Source organism: Chiloscyllium plagiosum, unplaced genomic scaffold (assembly GCF_037043375.1).
Source record: "Chiloscyllium plagiosum isolate Xiang-an unplaced genomic scaffold, Cpla_swu_hap1 HiC_scaffold_26, whole genome shotgun sequence".
Taxonomy (NCBI): Eukaryota; Metazoa; Chordata; class Chondrichthyes; order Orectolobiformes; family Hemiscylliidae; genus Chiloscyllium; species Chiloscyllium plagiosum.
Window position 1 is genome coordinate 28,750,114 of NW_028270164.1, and position 21,348 is coordinate 28,771,461.

At 38.5% G+C, this 21,348-nt stretch overlaps 1 protein-coding gene across 3 annotated transcripts in view; it reads left to right on the forward strand.

The window, feature by feature from the left end:
- LOC122563198 (TBC1 domain family member 22B) overlaps window positions 1-21,348 on the forward strand; it is a 314,506-nt gene that overhangs the window by 246,068 nt on the left and 47,090 nt on the right. The window lies entirely within an intron of this gene.

Genomic DNA, 21,348 nt, shown 5'->3' on the forward strand with positions numbered 1-21,348 from the left:
TCAATCTTCTTTGTTACTTCGTCAAAAAATTCAATCAAGTTTGTGAGACATGATTTCCCATGCACAAAGCCATGTTGACTATCCCGAAACAGTCCTTGCCTTTCCAAATACATGTACATCCTGACCCTCAAGATTCCCTCCAACAACTTGCCCACCACCGAGGTCAGGTTCACCGGTCTATAGTTCCCTGGCTTGTCTTTACTGCCCTTCTTAAACAGTGGCACCACGTTTGCCAAACTCCAATCTTTCAGCACCTTACCTGTGACTTTCGATGATGCAAATATCTCAGTAAAAGGCCCAGCAATCACTTCTCTAGCTTCCCACAGAGTTCTCAGGTACACCTGATCAGGTCCTGGGGATTTATCCACTTTTAACCGTTTCAAGGCATCCAGCACTTCCTCCTTTGTAATCTGAACATTTTGCAAGATGTCACCATCTATTTCCCTATAGTCTATGTCTTCCATTTCCTTTTCCACAGTAAATACTGATGCAAAATATTCATTTAGTATCTCCCCCATTTTCTGTGGCTCCACATAAAGGCTGCCTTGCTGATCTTTGAGGGGCCCTATTCTCTCCCTAGTTACCCTTTTGTCCTTAATATATTTGTAAAAACCATTTGGATTCTCCTTAATTCTATTTGCCAAAGCTATCTCATGTCCCCGTTTTGCTCTCCTGATTTCCCTCTTAAGTATACTCCTACTTCCTTTATACTCTTCTAAGGATTCACTCGATCTATCCTGTCTATACCTGACATATGCTTCCTTCTTTTTCTTAACCAAACCCTCAATTTCTTTAGTCATCCAGCATTCCCTATACCTAGCAGCCTTCCCTTTCACCCTGACAGGAATATACTTTCTCTGGAATCTTGTTATCTCATTTCTGAAGGCTTCCCATTTCCCAGCCGTCCCTTTACCTGTGGACATCTGCCTCCAATCAGCTTTTGAAAGCTCTTGCCTAATACCGTCAAAATTGGCCTTTCTCCAATTTAGATCTTCAAAGGATAGATCTGGTCTATCCTTTTCCATCACTATTTTAAAACAAATAGAATTATGGTCGCTGGCCCCAAAGTGCGCCCCACTGACACCTCAGTCACCTGCCCTGCCTTATTTCCCAAGAGTAGGTCAGGTTTTGCATCTTCTCTATTAGGTACATCCACATACTGAATCAGAAAATTGTCTTGTACACACTTAAGATATTCCTCTCCATATAAACCCTTAACACTATGGCAGTCCCAGTTGATGTTTGGAAAGTTAAAATCCCCTACCGTAACTACCCTATTATTCTTACAGATAGCTGAGACCTCCTTACAAGTTTGTTTCTCAATTTCCCTCTGACGATTGGGAGATCTATAATACAATCCCAATAAGGTGATTATCCCTTTCTTATTTCTCAGTTCCATCCAAATAACATCCCTGGATGTATTTCCAGGAATATCCTCCCTCAGCATAGCTGTAATGCTGTCCCTTATCAAAAATGCCACTCCCCCTCCCCTGTTGCCTCTCTTTCTATCATTCCTGTAGCATTTGTATCCAGGAACATTAAGCTGCTAGTCCTGCCCATCCCTGAGCCATGTTTCCATAATTGCTATGATAGCTCAGTCCCATGTTCCTAACCATGCCCTGAGTTCATCTGCCTTCCCCATTAGGCCCCTTGCATTGAAATAAATGCAGTTTAATTTATTAGTCCTATCTTGTCCCTGCCTGCCTTAATGTTTGACTCACTTCTGTTTTCAGCTGTACCCGTCTCAGATCGATCTCTTTCCTCACTATCTCCCTGGGTCCCACCCCCCAGCCCCCCCACCTTACTAGTTTAAATCATCCCAAGCAGTTCGAGCAAATTTCCCTGCCACTATATTAGTCCCCTTCTAATTTAGGTGCAATCCGTCCTTCTTGTACAGGTCACTTCTACCCCAAAAGAGATTCCAATGATGCAAAAATGTGAATCCTTCTCCCATACACAAGCTCCTCAGCCATGCATTCATCTGCTCTATCCTCCTATTCCTGCCCTCACTAGCTCGTAGTACTGGGAGTAATCCAGATATTACTAACCTTGAGGACCTCCTTTTTAAATTTCTGCCTAACTCTCTGTAATCTCCCTTCAGAGTCTCAACCTTTTCCCTTCCAATGTCATTGGTTCCAATGTGGACAGTGTCCTCCTGCTGGCCCCTCTTCCCCGTGAGAACATTCTGCACCCTCTCGGAGACATCCTTGATCCTGGCACCAGGGAAACAACACACCATTCTGCTTTTTCTCTGCTGGCCACAGAAACATCTGTCTGTACCTCGGACTACAGAATCCCCTAACACAATTGATCTCTTGGAAGCCGACGTACCCCTCGTTGCATTCGAGCCAGTCTCAATACCAAAAACCTGGCTGTGCTACGTTCCCCTGAGAATCCATCACCCCCTACATTTTCCAAAACCTGTTTGAAATGGGTATATCCACTACAGAAAATCACACTACGGAAAACTGCTGTAGAAAATAGCAGCACGGTGGCTCAGTGGTTAGCATTGCTGCCTCACGGCATCAGGAACCCAGGTTCAATTCCAGCCTCGGGCGACTGTCTGTGTGGAATTTGCACATTCTCCCATTGTCTGTGTGGGCTTCCTCCGGGTGCTCCGGTTTCCTTCCACAGTCCGAAGATGTGCAGGTCAGGTAAATTGGCCATACTGAATTGCCCATAGTGTTAGGTGCATTAGTCAGGGTAAATGTGGGAAATGCGTCTGGGTGGGTTTCTCTTCAGAGGGTCGGTGGGGACTTGTTGAGCCGAAGGGCCTGTTTCCATACTGTAGGGAATCTAATCTTACCAAAAAATCGTGCTGTAGAAGATTGCTAATAGAAAATCGCTCTATCCATTCAGTGGAAAGTTCACATTATCCAAACAAGATCCACAATTCATTAATCGCATTATAGCCAATTTGCACTAATAAAGCACATGTACAAAAAGGACTAATGGCGAATTGGCAAGCCCTATTACACCACAGCCTATTGACTGTTCCCATTGCACTGTCATCTATTTCACAGGACTGTTGGCTAATTCGCACCAAATTCCTTAAAATGAGATGTTGCATTTGAATATGAGTTTCTTAAGGAGGGCTTAACAAAAACTGAAAGGAACCTTTGCTATATAGTGTATAGTCAGCAGTTCTGTAAAATGCTTTGGGATTACATTAAAGATCCTTTATGAATGTAATCTGTTGTAGTTACTAAATTTAGCAGTGGAACCAGGAGATAAAAACCTGCATGGTAATTATCCAGCCACAGGCAGTGATATTTTAAATGCATAAATTAGGTCACTTTTAGTATGTTCTCTTTTTCTTTATATTTTACTCAAACTATCAGCTGTACAGTGCAATTCTGGTTTTGTGTGCTTTACTTCTACCATTTACCTTTAAACCACAAATTTTGTTCATACAACGCCTGTAATGAAGAAAATACATCCCAAAGCATGTCAAATACAACCAAAGATGGAACTTAGAACAAAAGCAGAATTTGAGTTTTAACGCAGCTAGGAAAGGAGGACAGGGTGGTACAAGGGCAGATGAATTTAGAAATAGCAAATGTGGGGATTGTGCTACATAATCTAAAGTACTAATTAATTTACATATTGGCAGTGTAGCACAAAACCTGCTCGGGATAGCCCTAACAACTCCAAAATCCAGTTTCTCAATTGGGTATATCCACAAAATTCCATTTTAATGACTTCTTTGTTGACTTATATTTCTTGCTGTTGTGACTGGTTAAGTGTTTAAAATGTCTTCAAGGCTTCATTGGGCTTTTAAAAATAATCCCTAAGGTCATCTAATAGTGTAAGATTCCAGAATCCAATTTGATAGAATAATCACCACAACAAGCTTCTTGCTCCCTTTTTTCATTTGTTCATCAAAGCTATATTTCTTTTCCTTTTAATAAAATGAATGCTGTGAAAGTAATAAATTCTATTATAAAGTAATATATTTGGCATAAAAGCCTCCTACTACTGTATATATTGCATTGTCAGCTTTTATTGCCTTATACACTACCTCGATGGAATTTTATTGCTTAATTAACATTTCGTGCCAGTTAATTGAAATTCATTGTTGAAGCACTTCAAGTTCAAATAACATCCATTATTCTTAGTTTCTGGGATAACATCAGGGATGGAATGATGTGCTATTATTGAACAGACAGAAGAGCTATGGGTTCAAAGCATGCTATAGCCAGAAAACTCATGACATCGGCCATTTGTTGTACGCCTTAACTCATTTATTCCCATGAGACTGCACCAAAAGAGATTACAGGCAATCTCCTTAACCAATCAGATTGAAATATCGTAAGAAACCAGAAATTGGAGTTGTGAATTCAATGTCAGAATAGTACAGAGAACAAAATGACGAGATGGAAAGGTGTCAGGTTAAAAAACAGAATTTTTTTTAAAAAGTCTCTGGCAACAATTAAAAGCTGAAAGATTCACACTTATAATAATTAGTTTTTAATGGCAGTCATCATGACATCATGAAGTTTGATAGCGTAATTGGACTGAATCAGATCCATTTTACCACGCAAGTACAGGAACTTTACTCAATTCAGTTAATTTGAAACAGCATAACAACAAAATGACCTTTTTCCAAGGCATAGAAAGAGTGGTACTGTTTCTATTTTACCCCTCTCCTTTCACTGATAACATTACTGTTTTGACTGCATAGTCTAACACAATTATTGGGTTTTTTATTTTGATCATGTATAGAAACCTGAAAATCTTACTGTAGTTTCAAAATAAAGGTTTTCCACTTAAACATGATCGTCTCTCTGGTAGAATATATTTTAATGACATAACAAGTCTGTTGGAATACACGTGAAAGAGAATTAACGATAAACCTGCTGAGTAGCTAAATTATGACCTTTCAACAATTTAAAGTTAACTAAAAGTAGCAAAAATTGAATTTTCACTCCTGTCTCTCAATTGACCACATTGATAAGTAAGTTTTAACTTAATTTGAACCTATTTCTGTGTGCATGAACGGCTTTTCAGTGTTTGTGTCAGCAGCTGGAGAAGCAAGGAATGTCTCCAGCAATTCAATGTAGTCCCTATTAGTAGTGTGTGTTTGGGAAATGGTTATGAGTTAATGCTAATATATGAAATACAGTGCCCAATTGCACATTTTGAAGACACAAATGGTTGACAGATTTATCTGGGTTTAGACAGTCTTCCATAGTGGTTAGCTGTTCGAAGAATTCAGAGTCGAGAATGTGGTGCTGGAAAAACACAGCATGTCAGGCAGCATTGGAGGAGCAAGCAAATCGATGTTTCAGGCATAGGCCCTTCGTCAATAGGGTAGAGAGATAAATGAGAAGGGAGTGGGGCTGAGGGGAAGGTATATAGATGAAGGTGGGGGTAATGGTGATAGATCAGAGAGGAGGGTGGAGTGGATAGGTGGGAAGGAAGATGCACAGGTAGGACAGGTCATGAGGGCAGTGCTGAATTGGAAGGTTGGATCTGGGATAAGGTGGGGGAAGAGGAAACTGGTGAAATCCACATTAATCCCATGTGGTTGGAACAGGAAAACCAGCAAACTCCTCCATAATGGAATCTATTACTTTTACATTTTATAAAAGGGTGCAAGAAATCCTGTCTTGGTGAAGAATTGAAGGCAAGTTTAATGATTATTCTGTGCAAATTATTCCAGAATCTCAAAATTAATGAGCCTAAAGAATAATTTTCAACTATTGCGGTAAAAAAAACACTCAATTATAGACTCAATTATTCCCCATTCACCTCCCAGTTTGCATGCTGCAAACATTTGAGCTTGTTGACCAACATGTCAATGTATCTTGTCCAGCAAGTCTCAATTTTACAATTCTCATTCTCCTTCGCATTTTACCTGCCTATTTCTATAACCTATTCCAGCCCTACACCTTTTTATTAATAAAAAATTATCCTGTTATGAGATATGGGTGTTGCTGGCAAGGCTAGCATTTGCTGCCCGTCGCTCATTGCCCCTGATTTGGCTTGCTAGCCATTTCAGAAAATAATTAAGAGTCAAACACATTGTTTTGGAGGCAGACCAGTTAAACAGGGTAGACTTTCTTCCCTTACAGGTGTTTTTTTAATAGTTAGATGATAGTTGTCATGGTAATCATTACTGTGAAACCAGCTTTCAATTCCTGCTTTTATTAATTAAATTTAAATTCCACCACTGCCATGATTAGATTTGAACATGCACCCCCGAGTCTCTGGATTACTAACCAAGTAATATTGTCACCGCGCAACTAAGTTCCCCTGAATGTCTACCCTTCAATTGGGGACACTTGCGTATCTTGCAATTTAATTTCTCACCATTAACAATATTGTGCTTCACTGTCTTCAGCTGTAAGCTCTGGGATTCACTTCTTAAATCTTTCCACTACTTCAATTCTCTGTCTTCATTTAACATGTTATGAAAAGTACATTTTTGACCAAGTTTTTGGTGGCATCTTGATAGCTGTTGGTGGGGTTTTGTATTAAATTTTGTCTGATATTGCTTATGTGAAAGTTGCATTGAGACATTTTGTAGCATTAAAGATGCCGATACAAGCTTTTATTTTTGCTTGAGGCTGAGTAATGTGAGGCAGTTTCTGGAAAAGATTCCCATTATACTATTTAATTATCCTGTATTTAATAATGTTAATTGCATATAAAAAGATCATTGTATTGGAAGTTGAACTATCCTGTTGAATTCTTAAAGGTTGAATTCTTAAGTGTTTGTAAGATATAATTGGATTTCTATTCAAATATTTCATTGATAAATACACTTAAAAGAAATCCATAAAACCTTTGCAGTCACATGACAGCAGGAGGCATGAAGAAGAGGTTCCTGGGGAATCACGCAATACATATGGTCTGCAGAATTTACCACCTGGAAGTTTGAATTTATTCTTTAGACAAAGCATGTAGAAGCTTATAAGTAACAGCTTTCTGCATTGCCACCTTAAGTATGCTGTGTGGGTGCAAGCAGTGTTTTTCCTCCTTTTACTATTGAGCAGCAACAAAAGGAGCACATCCAAGACATAAGAGAAACAGCAGTTGGCAATTCTTGGGGGAAAAGTAATAGAGTATAAGAAGAACAGTGTGCCAGAGGGTAAGGTTGGGTGCATCGTTGAAGGAAATTAATAAAAGGAGTGCTCAGAAGGCATTAAAAATAGTTCCAGTTAAAGAAAATTAAAGTGTAGCTGAAGCACCAATTTTGGATCAATGAGAATATACACAGCAATGTTCAGATCCCTGTGGTGATTTGTGAAACCAAATAAACAGGTTTACTGAATTACTCCAAGATGGAAAAATATGTTGTCATTTTTGTGATTCTGATTCAAGTTAAAGTAAGAATCAATGTGAACTAAAAACAAATTTAACAGGTAAATCACAGTGCAAACTAAAAATTAGCAGATCTGGCAAATACCACCTTAGTGATTCAATAAACAGCCTCCTTCACCTGTGTAGCCCCAGTTTCAGTCTCAGTTCTTCCAAGTTAAATTCCTTCAAGAACCTGCCTGATCCGCCTCCGACAGTATCTTGCAGGTAAATAAGGCTTTGTCTATCCAATCTTTCTTTTGTGGCATACATCTTTCCTTTTGTACATTACTGCTGTCGCTTGTGGTGGTGTGGATTTACTAGTGTTGTCTTTACCTCTGCACGCTATAGAGAATGCTGGGCATTCAAGCACTCGTAAGTGCGGGAAACATGTTTTCAACCATTCAGGAATCCAGCATTCTGACCAGCTTACTGATGGCTCTCAGCACTCCAGCTAGTCTGTCTACTGTTTGTGTTTGGCTACATGATATTTTAATTTTCTTTCCATTGGTACTGCTTTAAGATCAAAAGTCATACACTTTCATGGATTTCAGTTGAGTTGATTTTTCTTGCTTGTCCCTTAAAGTGAAGTCAATCATGTTCACTTCTGGAGTAAATGAAAACAGCAAAGAACTGCGGATGCTAGAAATCAGAAACAGAAGTATAAATTCAGAATACTGAAGTGTCACTGGATTTGTAATGTTAACTCTACTTTCTCTAAGTTTGAGTGAAGATTTGTAGCTCGGGTGCTCGTTGTTGTGGTTCTGTTCGCCGAGCTGGAAATTTTTGTTGCAGACGTTTTGTCCCCTGTCTAGGTGACATCCTCAGTGCTTGGGAGCCTCTTGTGAAGCGCTTCTGTGGTGTTTCCTCCGGCATTTATAGTGGCCTGTCCCTGCCGCTTCCGGTTGTCAGTTTCAGCTGTCCGCTGTAGTGGCCGGTATATTGGGTCCAGGTCGATGTGTTTGTTGATGGAGTTTGTGGATGAGTGCCATGCTTCTAGGAATTCCCTGGCTGTTCTTTGTTTGGCTTGCCCTATAATGGTAGTGTTGTCCCAGTCGAATTCATGTTGCTTGTCCGACTGCGTGTGTGGCTACTAAGGATAGCTGGTCGTGGCGTTTCGTGGCTAGTTGATGTTCATGGATGCGGATCGTTAGCTGTTTTCCTGTTTGTCCTATATACTATTCAAGACACTATTCAAAAGGGCCACAACACACTGCAGCACACCAGAACTGCAAAAAGAGGAAGAGGAACATCTGTATAAGGTATTCGCCAAAAACGGATACCCGCGCAATTTCATCAACAGATGCCTAAGATAAAAACAACGGAACGAGGACATGCCGCAACCCAAACAACAAGCCACACTACCATACATCAGGAGCATTTCAGAACTGACAGCCAGACTACTGCGCCCACTAGGACTTATAACAGCACACAAACCAACAGCCACCCTCAGACAACAACTCACCAGAACGAAGGACCCGATACCCAGCATGAGCAAAACTAATGTAGTGTACAAAATCCCATGCAAGGACTGCACAAAACACTATATAGGACCAACAGGAAGACAGCTAACGATCCGCATCCATGAACATCAACTAGCCACGAAACGCCACAACCAGCTATCCTTAGTAGCCACACACGCAGACGACAAGCAACATGAATTCGACTGGGACAACACTACCATTATAGGACAAGCCAAACAAAGAACAGCCAGGGAATTCCTAGAAGCATGGCACTCATCCACAAACTCCATCAACTAACACATCGACCTGGACCCAATATACCGGCCACTCTAGCGGACAGCTGAAACTGACAACCGGAAGCGGCAGGGACAGGCCACTATAAATGCCGGAGGAAACGCCACAGAAGCGCTTCACAGGAGGCTCCCAAGCACTGAGGATGTCACCTAGACAGGGGACGAAACGTCTGCAACAAAAATTTCCAGCTCGGCGAACAGAACCACATCTACTTTCTCTTCACAGATGCTGCCCAACCAGCTGAGTTTTTCCAGCAATTTTGTCTTAATTTCACTTCTGGGATGTTCATTAGGCTTCCACTGGATACATAGGTGACTGCTAAGACTGATCTGCGCCTGGAAAGCTCTGCAGCAAATAGTGCCGGTTACAACAAACAATTGAGTTTCAGACAAGTTACTGGCTAGAGACTTCCCTTCTTTACACTTTCTCTCTGCATTTGCTTTCAATGAAGGCCACACTATTTGTCTGTTTGTAGTATGTGCCAGTGTTCGTGGACAAGCTTCTCCAAGGACTCAAAGTTGATATAAAAGTTTCTGAGTAACCTTACTATATTTCCTTGACTGCCATGACAGTGCACCCCTACTCAAGTTCACCAGACAAAATTCACTTTGGTAAGATAGTTTCAAAGATTCCAGTTATACTCAATTAGAGCTGTCTCAATATGTTGTGGTTGTTTGAGATTAAATTAAAGATACATTTTACAATGTAACCATCTTGTGAATTTCAGCTTTCATTACAGTTGTAGGATATAGTTGAGTGAATATTATATTTTGATTTAATAAGACTGATGAATGAGCTAATGTGCTTAATCTAATTTGAATGTAGCTCGATATCTTAACATTGCATGTGAAATTTGCCTGTTTGTTTAAGATATGAAATAATTCATGCTTCCAGAGCAATTCCTAACTGTAGAGCATTTCCACTGATGCAAGACCTAAAAAAAACTCCACACTCCTGTCTTAATTTTTATACTGAAACATACTCTGCACCCTATAAACTTTTGACAGCCCCCACTTCTCAAGAACACCTTCTGTTGGACTGTTAGCATCACTGAAAACAACATGGCAAGTGACTTGAATAGTGAAGTTCCAGATTTTAACCTTTCCCAGAAAACCTGGATATTTTACCACTTGAAAACAGGCCAGGGATGATGTGACGATTTGCTGTACAAGTGGAATGTAAGAACCATTCAAGCTGTAACTGTGGTCATTCAAGTCAGATCCATCACCAACATACTGAGCTTTGGTTTTATGAAGTGTATCTTGGCTGAAGCCATTGAATGGATTTTTAACTCTGATGTTGAACTAACCATTGCTTCCCAGCCATACGAAGTATATCTGTTTTGAAGAAGGATCACTGGACACAAAACGCTAACTGCGTTTTCTCTACATGGATGCTGCTAAATATGCTGAGTTTCCCTAGCAATTTCTCTTTTCATTTCAGATTTCCAGCATCCACAGTTCTTTATTACATATTAACTGTGAATGAGCACTTACATGTGTGCACATCAAGTTAATCAATAATTCACTCTCCTGTTAGACAGTCAGAAGCTAAAGCAACGAAACTCCCTTTGACCTATTTGAAAACAATAATTACATCCTGAATTTATTTCAAATATTAGCTGTCATTGAAATTTTTGATTGGATTAATTCTACCTCTTCTACAAGTTAGTTTTGTGACCTTTAGAACTTATCATCATTAGAAGCTTTACCACATTTCTTTGAGCTTCTATGTTCTTAAGTCAAGGAGAAATGTTGTATTGGCATAAATTAGCCAGCGATGGAAGATTTAACAGCAGAAATCAGCCACTTGTCCTGTGGAACTTGCTAAATACTGTAGCTAGCTAATGATAAATGAATTGGAAAAAATTGGGCAGTTCTATATTTGATAGTTGTATATATTTTTTAAAACAATTTTACCAACACTGTTAAACAACTAAATCAAATTTAACAGTATCAGAAATAAAGGTGTGTCATTCTTTTCTCTAATTTTCTTTCTTCTTAAAGTGCATGTTTCATTGTATTTCCATTGCTAACTACAATAACAGAATAAGATTTCCCTTGGCCTTATGGAGCAGTTAAAATCAGGAGGCCAGAATTGAAAGTATGCAGATATCCTGAAGGGTCGTAGGCTGGCAGAGACTGCAGAGTTAGGAAGGGTGAGTCAATGGAGAGATGAAAATTTTCAAGTTGAGGCATAGCTTATCTGGAAAACCGTGTAAGTCAGTAAGCACTGATACAATAGTTAAATGGAACTTAGTGTGAGTTAGGACCCAGACAGTAGAGTTTTAAATTACCTTGTTTACAGAAGATAATTTATTTGTGAAAACTGGGCAGCATGGACAAATTGGGCCGAAGAGCCTGTTTCCATGCTGTACACCTTTTTGGCTGTATAGAAAATAGGTAACTTACCAGGAGTCACATGGAGTAGTGAAACCTAGAGGCAAGACAAACTTGGATGAGGGCTTCAGTAGCACATTGACTCGGGCCATATTTGTAAGACACTATAGTTGTTACTTTCTGAAACTTTGGAATTGAAGGTACATGTGATCCTGATGCTTGGAGAGTTTTGTATTACGGTTCCTGCTAAATATGTTTCCAATGTATTTCTGCAAGATGTTGATTATGGATGATCTACACAAACATCGTTTACAATTTCAGCTGATCACTGTGGCACAGTAATAGCTGTTGTCACTGACGATGACAACAAAATGTTTGCATCTGTAATACTTAGTTAATCTGTTTTAAGGAAGTTCCAGCATTTCAGAGATGATTCCCATTCAGGAGTTATTACAATTGGTGCAGTTTAAGAGTGCTGTTCATGCATTGGTGCTCTTGTTTACATAGTTATAAAACTAGTTCTCTTTCCTTGTAATCTTTAGGGGCAGTAGTGTATAGATGGTGTTGTACTTACTGCAAGCATTAAAAAAAAATTAGTGTAGCACATGGCAGCTGATGTTTACCCCCTTTTTAGACCAAAAATGATAACTATGCCTGTCTGAGTTTTATGTCATCTCAGCAGCTGACTTCAGCCAGTTTAGAACAGTGTCATCAGTAGAATCCAAAACATGTAGACCACCAGGTTTATCAGTTCAGAAGATTGATTCAGCTTAATCTACACCGCTCAGCTGAAATCTACCCAACGTGCATTCCCCACTCCTGGATAAAATACATATCATTGCAGTGAATGTAAAGTTACTTTCTTGGTCTTGAACACAGTTGAGCAGCCAGAAAAAAAAACAAAGTAAGTTTTATCTGTGAGGGCAAATTCAATTAGAGATGGTTGGCAGAATGTAGGTAGCAATAAAGTAAATGATCCCAATATCATGAGCAGAACAAAAAGAGGTATTTTTCTACAAGAGCTTTTTGAAGCATTAGTGCTTTATTTCTTATTTAGTAATTTGCAGGAAGTGGGTGTGGATAGCAATTCTGACATTTATTCCCATCCCTTTGAAAAGATGGAGATGAGCCACCTCTTGAGTCAAAGCCGTCCATGTGATATGGATAATCGTACAGCACTATTAGGTAGTATCTAGGAAAAAACTCAGCAATAATAAAGGAATAGTGTTATTATTCCAGGTCAGGAATGTGTGTGGTAAGAACTTATGGATGTTGGCGTTCTCATCCAACCACCGTCCTTGATCTTCTAGCTACAGAAGTCACAAATATGAGATGTCTTTGTATTAGTAGCCCTCTGACATTGATAGTACCACCAGTAGAATCACCAGACAGGTTTAAAGTATTTTTGTCGACAGACAGAAATAATGGTAAGGCTGATTGGTATGTTTGTTGTGTTTTCTTAGTATTCCGTTTTCCACCCCTTTCTCTTCTTACAGTCCTGTGATCCTATTGCATTTGTACTCTGAGCAACGTGATACTATATTAAGTGTTTCAGTGCTGATTGAAGTTGCAGAGCTGTAACACATCTGAGACTATAATAAACATTATTAGTGCCACACGTTTGACTGAAGAACTTGCTTAGCAATTGTTCTCCTGAACACTAGATTAAATCTTGTTGCAGACAGCTGGATAAATGTGCCTAACATATATTTTGACATGCTTCATTGATAGCCCCTTCTGACCACATTGCTCTGAGTCCATCTTGCATTGACATGTACATGTGAAGAAAAAGTGTGACTGCAAACAGCAACAGAGCCAAAACATTTCAGTGGAGTTGATTTAAATTACTTGTTTGTTTAGAAACCTGGATAACTGAAGATTATCCTGTAGTGCTGTTCTGAGATTATATGATTTCCTGTAGATTATGGAATTGCACACAATAATAACAGGGTGGTTGATTGTTTAATAAGCTGTCTCCTTTTCTTTATTGTATGATCCAGGAACCTAGTAACATAATGTTATGATGTAACAAATAAGTTATTTGTACCTCAGTTTTATGGATGATGGCACTAGCAGAATGGACTTTCATTTCTTAAATGCTTGCACAGTGAGTTCATTATATTACCAATAGATTCGTGAGCATGGACAAAATTTCAAAGAGATGTAAGTGACAATTATGGATTCTTTTCATATATCCTCTTGAAGAGCAAAAGACTATCTCTTTGATTGATAGGAAATTTATGCTTCTCACAGATATTGAAATGAAGTTAAAAGTAAGTCGAGGAATGAAGTGAGTGGAAGCAGAGATTTTAAAATTCCAAGTTAAGGCGTCAGAATATAGTTGGTAACATCTTGCATATACGACAGTAATTAGTAGTTCTGTTCCATTATGCTTTTGAAACCCTTAATACATCATTGGCTTACATATGCATTTTTTAAGTTATGCTAGAAAATATAACTGGAAGGAGTAAAGAAATCATAAGCTACACCTTTAATTAAACAAGTTATTTTAATTAAGGAATCCACATGCTTATGTAGATTAGACATTCTTCTTCCTATCCAAGCAAAGATCTGTCTGTATTTACAGAATACAGGATATGTATTGATAATTCACTTGTATCGCATTGCAAAAAAAATCTGATATTTGTCTGCTTTCAAGTATCAAGTGGCAATGAAGTTTGTACACAAGTGATATTAGGAAATTCATGTTTTTCAGTGGGAATATAATCATCAAATGTATAGGAAGATTAAAAACAAAACAGTTTAGTTTGCAACATCAGAACAATGCCCTTGGGTGGGTGCTTAAATACCAAACAAGATTTAACTCAAGGAAAATGCCTTGACCTTTTACTCTAATCACATTTGGAACACCCCTTGACAATTACATACAGGGTATAATAATTGGGATAACAATTACCATAATAAATAATCTACAAGGATTTTTTCAACATTCTATAATGAATCTTGGCTTTTATCCTCCTATGATGACTCTTTCATATTGTGGCTGAAGTAATTGCTTGGTAAGCAGCAAATTGAATATAATTAAATCTGTAGTAGTATGCTTTCACCATTCTTGGATACAGAGAACTGATAGTAAACAACAGCACCAACCTGTCCATCAGCAGTTAGAGATTAATTAGGAAACACATGGCATAATTTACCCCATGAATCATCATTATTATCCTCAATCTCCCTTGACATAATTTTGCAAATTTCTCTGCTTTTTTTGAAGTTGACCGATTTATGAAAGTAGATAGGCTGTTAAGTAGACTGGCAAGCAATTTGGTCAAAATAAAGAGCCTACAAATTCTTGCAGAAAATAGTTTTGCTTAAAACACGTTGAGTTAAACATTTTGTATAGATTATTTATCACAGTGCATAAACAGATATAAAGAGTTGCTGATAAAAGAAGCACAGTTGAATCTGTTGCTCCTGCGCTCAAGACAGATGCAAGCATGCCAAATTTCAGAGAGAGCAACAAGTTGTACTGCATGACAGAAGGATGCTGATTGGTTTGCAAATTACTTGTAATTGGTCAACACATTGCCATGGAGAAAGCACAGGGCATTATTGTTTCCCATGCTTTGTTTAATTTGAAATAAGGCTGGATAATGCTGAAATTGTATTTATTTTGTACTTTTCATGGTTGTATATGTCCATGCAGCTCCCTAGTGAATAAATTACTTTTTGAAAGAAGATACTGTTGTTTTGTAATCAAACTTGGGAGTTTGGAATTGCATAAAATAGTGTTGCATGAACAGCATATCAGATGAATGACAGATTTTTCTGTTTGGTGGTGCTGGTTGACAAGGGTACAGTGTAACTTGCCACTCTACTTTGAAAAAATATTTTGACATCTTTACGTGAACAAGTAGATTTAACCTTAGTTTAATTTCGCTTCTGAAATATGGCACACCACCAAAGCAACACTCACTCTCTCACTACCGCACAAGAGTGTCAGTCTAGTTTATATCCTCCAATTCTAAATTGAAGTTTGATCTCCTAATTATACACTCTGACTTGAATCTAACTGATGGCATGAGTGTTAACTTTCTACTGGCTGTAAGAACCTCACTCAGCAGCCCTGGGCGAATCAATTGAAAAAAATTGAGGTGTCATATTGTTGCAGTAGGAGGTGCTGTTCTTTATTTATAGTTACAAGTTCATTGTGGGTACAATGTAAAAGAATCACCCATCAAAATTTTCCTCTGTTTTTGGGATATGAGCAGACCATCAAGGCAGCATTATCCATCCCATGTTTCCTCATTTGCATAGGATAGGCTTGGAGTTGCATGTAATCAAGTCTTCTTAAAACTATGATAAAAGATTGTTTTTGCATCAGTGCAAGTTTGAGTAGATATCCAACTGGGTAAGGGTGATATGCTCCCTTGCCTAAAGCACATACAGAAGCAGGTTTTGTTCTTGCACCAAACTAGTGACTTTCATTCTCATTTCCTTGGCTCAGCTCCCATATTTTCAGATTTTTACTGCCTGTGTTGAGATTTGATACTGGATTTTTCTGTCAAGGAAACAGGTAAGTTAGGGTAGGTTCCCAGCCTCATGGGCACCTCAACCCCATAATTTACCGGGTATGTGGGCATTGAAATCAGTAGCCTGCCTGCCGTTGATAATTCAATAGCTAAGGGTCATATGAGCTTGATTTGGCATGGACAGCTGGTTATTTTCTAAGAGGCAGGAAGGAAACAGGGTTGCTATCTTCAGGGGGTATCCTTTTAAAAATTTGGTGGGGGAGAGGTTGCAAGCGGTCTGCCCACTTCCCCGACCTCCTACCTCTGCTCCATTCAACCTGAACGTTCTGCCTGGTGAGGCAAAAGCATTCCATTTCCAAGAATGTTCGCTCTCATTTTGATGGACCAGAAATTTTTACAATCAAAAACAATGATAAGAAAGCTGATAGATCAAGGAAAATTAAACATACTTCCAGATTACTGATTCTGGATATCTTGCATTTAGGATAATGCTTTCCTCCACTACTTTGTTCAATTATGTCAGCCAATGTGTTGCTCGGAGAGGAAACCAAAAATAATGGCTACGGTTTTCCAATCATGATCACAACTTGATCAGGCAAACAAAAATGGTTGTTTACCTTAAGATAAGTTCTCCCTGTGCACTTCTTGGCCCAGATCCTTCTCTTCTGATCTCCAAAAAAATACTGGGAAGATTAGTGTGAAAACCAAACCCACCTTTTTTTCAGCTGGTTGTGCTGTGTTTTATGATTTAAGGGCACTGCAAAGACTTTGAAAGCTACTGTGAGATGGCAAGTGTGTAAGGTAAGAGTAGAGTGATAGTTGTGGGGTATTAGGCTGCAGATGAATGAGGAAGGAGTGGGATGCAGCTGGGGCTAGGATGCAGGTTGAGTCCAGTTATGATAGGGAGATGGGGTTTTAGTTCAGAGAGACAAGAGAGTCAAATCTGGCAGAGTCCCTAGGAGCCTGTCAGGTGTTGAGGGGAACGGTCAGTGATCAGTCAGGTGTTCACTTTAATAGTTACCAAGAAGTTACAACGGGGTTTAATTCCTCTAATCTATTTCTGGCTAACTATTAAGCTTAAGTGAGATTGACGAGGAGAAATTCTGCATATGCTGGAGATCAGAGTTGAGAGGGTGTTGCTGGAAAAGCAGGTCAGGCAGCATCTGAGGAGCAGGAGAATCAACGTTTTGGGCCAGAGCACTTCATCAAGAATAAGGCTGGGAGTCTCTGGGGTGAAAAGATAAATGGGAGGGGGATGGGTCTGGGGAGAAGGTAGCTAGGAATGCAGTAGGTGGGTGGAGGTAAGGGTAAAGGTGATAGGTCAGAGAGGAGGGTGGAGCGGACAGGTGGGAAAGAAGATTGACAGGTGGGACAAGTCATGAGGATGGTGCTGAGCTGGAAAGTTGGAACTGGGGTAAGGTGGGGGGTTAGGAGAAATGAGGAAACTGGTGAAATCCACATTGAGTGAGGTTGAACCCTCTGAAATTGATGACAATAGCTCTGAGTTGGGGCCTTTTTTGGGAAGGTTCCTTCTACTGGGTAATTGTCTTTGGGAAATTTCATCCTTCCAGGCAATTTGTGGGGAGTCCCCTGCATTGGGATTGCCATGTAGCGTAAACTCCAATCTGGCAAATGAGACTAGATTAGGTTTGGATATCTGGTTGGCATGGACAAGTTGGACCAAAGGGCCTGTTTCCGTGCATACATCTCTATGATTCTATACACTGCTGCAAGACAACCTGGCTGTCACAATACCTGGGCCAATCTTTTATCATGGTTTTAAAAGGATCCCATTTCATTTGTATAAATGTCATCCATCACTTAAATCTTGATTATATCCTGTTCACAAAATAAATCTTCAGTAAAGAATTGCAGATGTTCACCTAACTATTACTGTACCTTGCATTTTTCTATTAATTTACACACATTCTGCTTAAGCTGATTTACAGGTGATTTTTAGTAATAACTGGTCAGAGACATGGGTTACATCAAAGCCAATCTTAACACCCTTTGATAAAAGATTATCTGGTACATGGTTGAATATTGCTAGAGGTCCTGTTATGTATGATCCTGAAAGATAATAGACCATAAATAAGAAGGAGCAAATATTAGAGTGTGACCCCAGTGACACCATACTGAGGTATCAATATATTATTTCAGCAAATTAAATCATGTGCAACAACGCTCATCTGCTAGATTAGATAAGGCAGTGTTAAGCACCATATGCATTTGGTGATAAATTCTAGACTTGGCTAATCATTTATCTTTTTAGTAGAACTGTAATCAAGGCTTTATTTACAGATACAAATCAGTGCATGTTTGAGTACTGATTAATCAAACTTAGCATACCAGTTATAGAACTACATTCGAGTCAATCTGGCATTGACCGTTAACCTTTTACTACTCTTAAAGAAAGATTGCTTAATGGATGGATGTGATGATCACACTTTCTTGCTCCTTCAGTAAAATTAATTCACAGCTTACTTTCCTCGCTCAGTAAGTTAGTTAAATTTAATGAGAATAAGTTAAACTCTTCAGAACTCTTATGTTTCATCAACTGACAAATTTGAGTTGCTGAATAAATAAATATTGTTGAGATTTGGAATAAATGAAATACTAACATTTCTAAATGACTTTGGTAAGACCTCTTTCACAAAAGAAAAAATGCAAAAGAATCACAATTTGACCTTGTAAATTTTTGAGCTCAATTAGAACTTCATTTTCAATCTTGTAGAAATGCAACTGTTGAACAATGAGAAGGTTACTTTGAGGTTTTAATTGTTGATTTAAAAATTTCCTCCTTGTCTCAAATTTTCCAAGTCAATTTAACCAGTATTGAAGTTCCATTTCTTGAGCAGTTGCACCATTTAATATTTTTCAGTTGCTTATATATCCTCATAATTCTCACGTCAAAACATTAATAAACGATATGAAAAATGTGGACACAAGTCACTGAATCTCTTAATCATTCTTGCCGTACTTTAATAATTCTCACTTCTATTGCCAAGTGTTGTCTAAATTCAATTAAAAATTATCTACTTGAGCTCCTGTATATTTTTCCTATACTTTCTAAATAACCTGTTCAGAGATGTTTACTACACGTTCTGGAGCAAGTGCGACTTGAACCTGAGTTTCTGGCTCAGTAGTAGGAATACCATTGTGCACCATAAGAACCCTGCCATGTGTACCATAGCTGACAATTTGATTTGTGCCTTTTGTTGAGCTTTGGGGAGCATGATTGTGATTTGACCTCACCGGTGGCCATGGTGGTAAGTAGCATGCAAATTTGCTGTGGTTCCACATTTACCTGATTGTATCATTTCTAGTAGCTGCCAGATCTCTCAGCAAGAGTCTGAACAATGTTTACAGAAAACGCATGGAAGTACACCTTTCCTGCTTATCTTAAAGATAATTTGTTTGCCCTGAAAGGGAGCTTCTGTGAACCACAGAATGCTACTACGAAATGATATGGCCAGAATTGTACAGGAGGAAAATGTAACACAAGGCCAAAGAAAGGGTTTCCAGGTTCAGAGAAGCAGAGAAGAGGTGAAACATTGTTGGTCCATGGGGAACCAGAAGATCTTCAAGGATTACCCTCATATGGGCCTAGGAGCCTTTGATCAGAAAGGTCCATTCCTGGTGTTTGGGCCCAAAGTGCCATGACAGGACTGATTTATATTGTACATGTCCACCATTGGTGAATATACTTTCACGTGAACTTAAATATACCCTAAACTACCAACTGCTCACTCCAACACATCCCTGTCACTCACTCATTACCAGTCTCTGGAACTTGAGACTCACATCTAACATCTAGAAACTCTATCAATGTTGAGAATATCAATGTGTTTGTGCCATATAGCCCCTTCAATTCCTGCTTCATTATCATCCTGCTGTCTGGTATGATGAGCAACTTGCAGGAAATATGACCTTAGATTTCTTTCTTTCGACACCGCTGCCAGTTCCCTTACCCCAGCCTTTCCATTACATATTTCACTGTGGTCCTTCATCTACTAACTCTTCCACAGCAAAATGAACAGCATGAAACAAAACATGGTATCTTTCTCTTCTCCCCATTAACTTGCAAGCTTCTAACTTCAGTCACCAAAACTTTTGTATGAAAAATATTTATTATTTGCAGCGAAGGTTTCTGGAACCAAATTCTCAGATCCTTCTTGCTTTAAAAAGTAATTTTTCTGTTATTACATTTTATTTTCAGGCTAGATGTGACATTTATTATTTCCCTTTCCATTAGTTTTTAATCTTTCATTGATGTAGTGAACCTATTTCACTTCTTCCAATTGTATTAATGTTCTGAAAAGGTGAAAATAGCCCTTGACTGTTGAATATAAACATATTAATTTAATAGCTTCTGAATGTTTCTATATAATTACTTATATAGCCTGTTATTCATATTCAAGGTGTGGGCCACTCGGCTCTCATTTATACATGAAGCCCCCAATCTAATGATGCATTCCTTGCCATTTACTATTCTGCAGGAGATTTGAAATAAATTGCAAATAGGAAATTAGTTCTGTTTGCATAAGCAAACATTCTAATAAAATTGACTTTACATTTCGATCAAGTTCAGAGCAGCTGCAGTGCATTAAAATTAGAGAACAACAGATCCCATTTAAAGGGGACTTTTTGTGCACTGTAAAATGTAACCTGTGAGCATACTTTGTTTCCATATTCATCTGAAATTAACTTGAATGTCAGGATAAAGGCTGTGTATGTAGGACTATAAACCAGGGTTGCCCCATTTGAAAATGTGTAATCTATATTTATATTTTCAAATCATCTTGAATTAAATATATATTTCACACTCCGGAAAATAAAAAATAAGGTTAATGTTGAATTCAAAAAGTATTGTGGTCAAAAAATAATTACAGTTTTGCTCAGAATTGCTTGACTCAGAATGTTGCTGGATAAACTGATTGCCAAATAGTTATAATAATTAGCTTATACAGTCCTCATTACAGGTGTATGCTCTGAACATTTGATTGTTAGTTTTCAGAATAATTATCATTTTTCGTTTCAATTGCAAATACCACCAATAAATGTTATGCATTTGAAATTTGAATGTCTCATCTGAAGCTTTAAAGACAAAACAGGTATTTGATTGAAGTATTGAAATTCACCCCAGGGACTAAAGATAGATCACTTTTCAAGTATTTTCAATTAGTTTCATTTGTGGCCATACTGTAGCAGTCTGAAGCACAAAACTCGCTTTGCAGTAATGCAATCAAAGAAAGCAGATTGAGAATTAGTTGAATGCCACAAAGAAATAGTACCTGGACAGTTCATTTATAGACTGCAGTATAATCTACTAGATGCTACTAGCTGTTGTACTATTAGGCGTTTTGAGACCTGTTTATATCTTAACCTGTAAGCTCTGGAGTTCAATCCGATAATCCATTTGTAGTTATTAACAAAAGTAATGCAAGTTGTTATCGA